The following is a 6,000-nucleotide window of genomic DNA, read 5'->3' as shown; positions in this document are numbered from 1 at the left end:
AAGGGATAACAAAATGCTTAGGGAATTCGTGTCGAGGTTTCAGATGGAACAAATGTACTTGCCCCCGGTTGTGGATGATTGGCCATTCAGGCATTCACTCCAAGGCTCAACCGGCTCTTTGGCATCACAGCAGCTGAAACAGAATTTGATAGGGTACCCAACGGTAACTTGGTCTGACGTCCATAATAGGTACCAATCAAAAATTAGAGTCGATGACGATCAACTCGGGGCCTCCTTTGGGTCTGTATATCTTATTAGAACTAATGACGGGTCTAAAAAAGTCGTCGATCATGAACCAAGACCAAGTGGAGATCAGAATCAACCGTATAGCTGGGACTCATGGGCAAAAAATATTTCGACGGGCCACTCTAGGGCAGAGAGATACCAAGGTTATTGGAATACAACTTCATTGTCGATGTTGTTGGCATCCTATCTGCCATCAGACGCATCAAAGATACCAAGTGGCCTCGACCATTGCAGTTTGATCCTACCCAAATAGACCCCAAACGTATGTGCAAATATCATGGCCCTCATGGCCACAGGACCGAAGACTACCGAAAACCGAGAAAAGAAGTAGCCCGATTATTCAATAACGGACACCTCTAAGAATTTCTGAGTGATTGGGCCAAAAATCACTTCAGCAATAGGGAACCCAAAAAGTAGACCGAGCAAGAGGAACCTCAGCACATCATTAACATGTTCATTGGTAGAGTCAACATCCCCTAGGGACCGATGCTAAAGCGTAGTAAGGTGTCCATTACAAGAGAAAAATGAACTTGAGATTACATACCGGAAGGGCCATATCTTTCAACGACGAGGATGTTGAAGGCATCATGAAACTACATAGTGATGCACTGGTAATATCTGTACTTGTATATAAATCTAGAGTTGAGCCTGTGTTAATTGATCCAGGTCCGGGTTTTAAACGGGTTCAACATGGCATGCAAAACTACTAAAGGGGAGATAACCCTACCGGTGAACACCACCGGGACCATTCAGGAAGCGAAGTTCTATGTGATTGAAGTGGATATGATAAATAACGCTCTACTTGATGGTAGGCTATTATATAGTGTGTTATTCTCTTCTTGCACTCTAATTTATTGCACTTGAATTGAGTTTGAGCTTTAACCGCTAGTTTTTTGCACTGCTTATGTATTTTATGCCTTGTAGGACTAATTCCCAGCTATGTAGATGTTATGGAATGAATTTGAGCTATTTTGAGCTTTAAAGTTTGAGTAAAAGCCCAAGGGATTAAGCCGGGATCGCATTCAGGGGTCGAGAACCATGTCTGGACTTTAAAAATCAAGTAAAAAAGCAAACTCTGCGAGAAGTCCACAGCATAGGTGCATGGCGTGCCGCGGCTGCCCAAATTCTGCTACCAGTCAAATTACACACTTTCTAATAAGCTTTACTACCACACCGCGTGGCGTGTCACCCCATGTGGCGCGTCTGTGCATTTTTACAGAGTAACAATCCAATTTCGGCTAGTAGAAGGTGGTTATGTTTGGTCCCAACCCTACTTAGTATAAATACATGTAAAAACGTTATTTTTGGGACTTTTGACACATCTAAGACCTAAGGAAGCTAAGGAGGAGGTGGAGAGGGAAAAGGACAAAGATTCCATCATTCAATCCTCACTCAAGACAAGAGTTTGGACCGTTTTATGATAAATTACTCCATATCCATGGAATAGTTTTCTATAGGGTTTGATGGATTTGGTGTTTTGATACTTGTTTATGGATTATAATCTAGTTTTTATGTATTAAATCGTTTTGGATGTTTTAATCGTTGCATCTATATTCACTAGTTCATGTAATCGAGAGACGCATAACTTGTGATATTTTTTTATTATATTTTTTTGGTTGAATTCAACAATTCTTCTTAGTAATAGAAAGAGGCTAGTTGAATTGTTGATTAATCCTATTTAGGAGGATAATCAAGAGAGGTTCTCCTAAAGACCAATCCACTACGAATTCTTGCATATCTTCACATGCTTAAAATTGGTTCATCTTGTGAGGCTGATACTTAATCGAGGGAGGAGTTTCTACTAAACAATTTGAACTAATAACCAAGTGAATTCGAGAGACTCACTTGAACATTAAAAGTGAATTATCTAGAGTTAGATCCCAAACATTTATTTTGCACCTATCCTATCAACCCTACCTTCTCCCATTGATATTTTCCTTTGCTTATTACTTGTGTTCTTTGTCACTAGTCAATGCTTTAGGCTCTTAGTTAATTTTAGTTTTTAATCACATAAATATCAATTGTTGATCATCTTGGATAGCAATCTAGCTACAAACTATGATAATACTGTTTAACTCCAATCCATGTGGATACGATAGTATATTTTACTATATTCGACTAGCGAGCATATTTTAGTGTGTGTTTTGCGCGCGTCAAATTTTGGCACCGTTGTCGAGAATTGGCAATCAATAGTGTTTAAAATAGTTTGTAGTGCTAATTCAGGAATTTTTTCTTTTATTTTATTTTTCTCTTTGTACGTTTGGGTGTTCTTTGACTGTGCCCAGGCTACAGGTTAGAGTGGTGCAAGACTTAATATTCTGCGAAGTAATTGCTACCATACAAACAAAAAATCAAAAAACAACTGTGACAGTTTAGGAAGAAAAGAAATCTCCCCGAGAATATAGAGAAGGTTGGGCAATCCTCAACCAAAGAAATTGTGGCTGGAGATGATGATAAGGTTGATTTGGCTAAAGAGAGGTAGCCCAGCAAAGAGAAAATTTTGCACGGGATGTAGAGGAAGCAGCTGTTAGAGATGCACAAATCGCATATGAAGAAAATAGGGCTCGGAGAATTGCTCAGAATCGTCCTTTAGTTACAGACTAGTTCAGAAATATAGCTCCCTATGCTGGGAGACCACTTGGTGATTACACTAGACCGGTCTACAACCAAGGCTTATCAAGTGTGAGACCACCTCCATTGCAGCTAACAACTTTGAGTTAAAGAAAGGGTTGCTTCAAAACCTTCAGAATTGTTGTGTCTTCATAGGAAAGCCAAATGAAGATCCAAACAACTATCTAATGGACTTCGAGGAGATTATGAACACCTTTCAATACAATAGTGTATCACAAGATGCAGTTTACTTAAGGGCATTCCCCTTCACACTCAAAGTTGATGCAAAGCACTGGCTTCGAAGCTTGCTCCAGGGATCAATTAGAACATGTGAGGAGATGACCAGAAAACTTTTTGCTAAATATTTCTCCTCAACTAAAACGGGCAAGTTTAGAAGAGAAATCAATAACTTCTGCCAAAATGAGACTGAAATTGTGTTTGAAGCTTGGGAGAAGTTTAAGGAGATAGTGCGAAAATGTCAACATAGCAGAATTGAACTCAAGATGTAACTCCAGGATTTTTAGGATGGATTGACCCCGGCCTCACGTAGAACATTTAGAAATGTAGCTGGAGACCCGTTGATAAAAAAGACTCCAGAGGAGATAATCACAATTCTAAATGAGTTATCTTAAGATACAAATTAGTGGCCCTCTGAGATTTGCTAGAAGAAGAAGAGCAACTGGTGTTCACCAAGTTGATGCTAACACAGTTGTGCAGGTACAACTTGATGCCATGGCCAAAGAAATAAGGAATCTGACCTTAGCTTCGATACATAATGAGCCTCATGCAGCATGTGACATATGTGGAAGAGGACACCCTACTCATGAGTGTCAAGCCTCAACTGAGGAAGTTAATGTTGTGGGTAATTATAACTTCAATGCAATGGGCCAGAAGCACCCCGGATTTTCATGGAGTTCACCTAGGGGTAAAGCAAATGCATGGCAACAAAATAACTCAAGATTTCAGGGACAAGGAGCCCCAGGCTTCCAAAATTAGCAGAGGCCGTAGTTTCATCCCCAATAGACAATTCAACCTAGTGTAGAAGATCTAATGAAGTCTTTCATTGTCAAGACGGATGAGAGGCTGGACGCTTATGGTGCAGCTATCAAAGAACTTGGGACAGGTTTGCGTAACTTAAAGAGACAATTAGACAAATTGCAACTATATTGTCTGAGAGAACTCTGCCAACTTATACTAAAAAGAATTCCAAAGAAATAGTAAATGTTGTGACCTTGAGAAGCGGGTAAGTGTTGAAAGATCCCACTCTAATCCAAAAAGGGGTGATACCTGAAAAAGAGAGTGGGAAGGAGCTGAAAGTTGAAGATGATAAGAAGACGAAATGCAAGAAGGGGGAAGAGAAAAAGAAAAAGGAGGAAACTTCAAGAAGGGAGGAATCTAATGAAGAGAGCAAGCACATGCCTGCTCTAACTTTTCCCCAAAAGCTCTCTAGAGAAAAGCTAGACAAGCAGGTTGAGAGATTTTTGGATATTCTGAAGCAAGTTAATGTAAACTTGTCATTCACAGAAGTGCTCTCACAAATGCTAGCTTATACCAAGTTCTTGAAGAAGATCCTAACAAAGAAAAGGAAGATAGAGGAGACCTCAGTGGTCAAGATCACAGAGCATAGGAGTGCAATATTACAAAATAAACTCCCACAAAAAGTGTGGAGATCCAGGGAGTTTTACTATACCTTTCTCTTTAGTCACTCTTAACTTTGATAAATCTTTATGTGGTTCTGGTGCCTCAATTAATTTAATGTCTTTTTCTATTTACAGGAAACTAGAGAATGAGCTTGGAGAGATAAGGTCTACGCCAATATCTTTGCAGTTGGCAGACCAAACAACTATAATACCCGAGGGGATAGTGGAAGATGTCTTGATGCGGGTGGATAAATTTGTATTTCCTGTAGATTTTATAGTGGTAAAGATGGATGAGAACAAGGAGATACTCCTAATCTTAGGAAGACTATTCTTAGCAACGGGTAGAGCTATACTAGATATACACTATAGGAAACTCATGTTCAGAGTGGGTGAGGAGACGGTGACTTTTGAGATGAATGTGGAAACAGGGACGAAAAAGGAGAAGTCAGCTGCAAGTGTTGTGTGGAAGGTGAAGAGTTTGAAAGTGAAGGCTCCAGTGATAGAAAAAGACAAGTGTGGGATATACCCTAAAAAGGCTGAGAAGAAGCTGTATGCGTGGATGTGTGCACTAGTTCGGGCGCGTGGAATGGAGCCCGACTTTGACTCAGACCCTGACTAGATGTTCAGGGAAGTTTCCTCTACCTTATGCTTTTTAATTGTGTGTCATGGGGACATGCCACAACATAAAATGTAGGGTGGGGGATATATGTATGTTGTATGTATGTTAGTGGTAGTTTTCATTTTTGTTAGTCTTAGTAGTTAGAAAAAATTGTAAAAGCATAAAATTGAAAAAATTTCGACTTTTCCTGATGAAGGATATCATTCAAAGGGTTTCTTGAGGGAATAAAGTCGAAAGAAAAAGACAAAATAATCTTTTGTATGTAGTGTAATAATTCCTCCTTGGTTTTTCTTTTGGCCGCGGTTCTTTTCCAAGGGTTTTGTTTGAACCGGGTGTAGTTTGTTCCTATTTTTGTTAGTAGTTGGGAACCTTGTGCTTTGATTTGAATTGAAAGCAATATCTCTTGCCTTTGTTGTGCCTTGAGAATAGTAAGTGCTTTAGTTGTGACTATTAGGCTCAATTTTTGACTCTTGAGTAAGTACCTTAATTTGTATGATATTAACTTTACTTAACTGTTTTGACTAGAGTGTCTTGATGAGTCCAACCCTGAGTGAGTTATGTGCCATGTGTGTGTGAGGTTTTTGTATTATTCTGTGTAGTGCATTTTATGTCTAGAACTTGCCTCGTGTGTTTGCAAAGCAAAATAGTAGTTTTATTCAGTCTTGGAAGTGATATAGGTATTTCTTTGTTGAGCAAGTAATATGCTATTACCCACTAATTATTATGAATCTTAATTAACCCCTTTTGAGCCCGTAATCAAGTTTCGTTGGCAATCATATTTCATGCCTTACCTATTTATTTGAATTGACCATTTATTTGAACCCTTTTCACCTCTCTTGAGTACTTGAATTATTATGAACTTTGTAAAATCTGAAGTTTGGGGTG

The sequence above is a fragment of the Nicotiana tabacum genome, chromosome 22 (assembly GCF_000715075.1).
Source record: "Nicotiana tabacum cultivar K326 chromosome 22, ASM71507v2, whole genome shotgun sequence".
Classification (NCBI taxonomy): domain Eukaryota; kingdom Viridiplantae; phylum Streptophyta; class Magnoliopsida; order Solanales; family Solanaceae; genus Nicotiana; species Nicotiana tabacum.
This window is presented reverse-complemented; position numbering follows the sequence as displayed.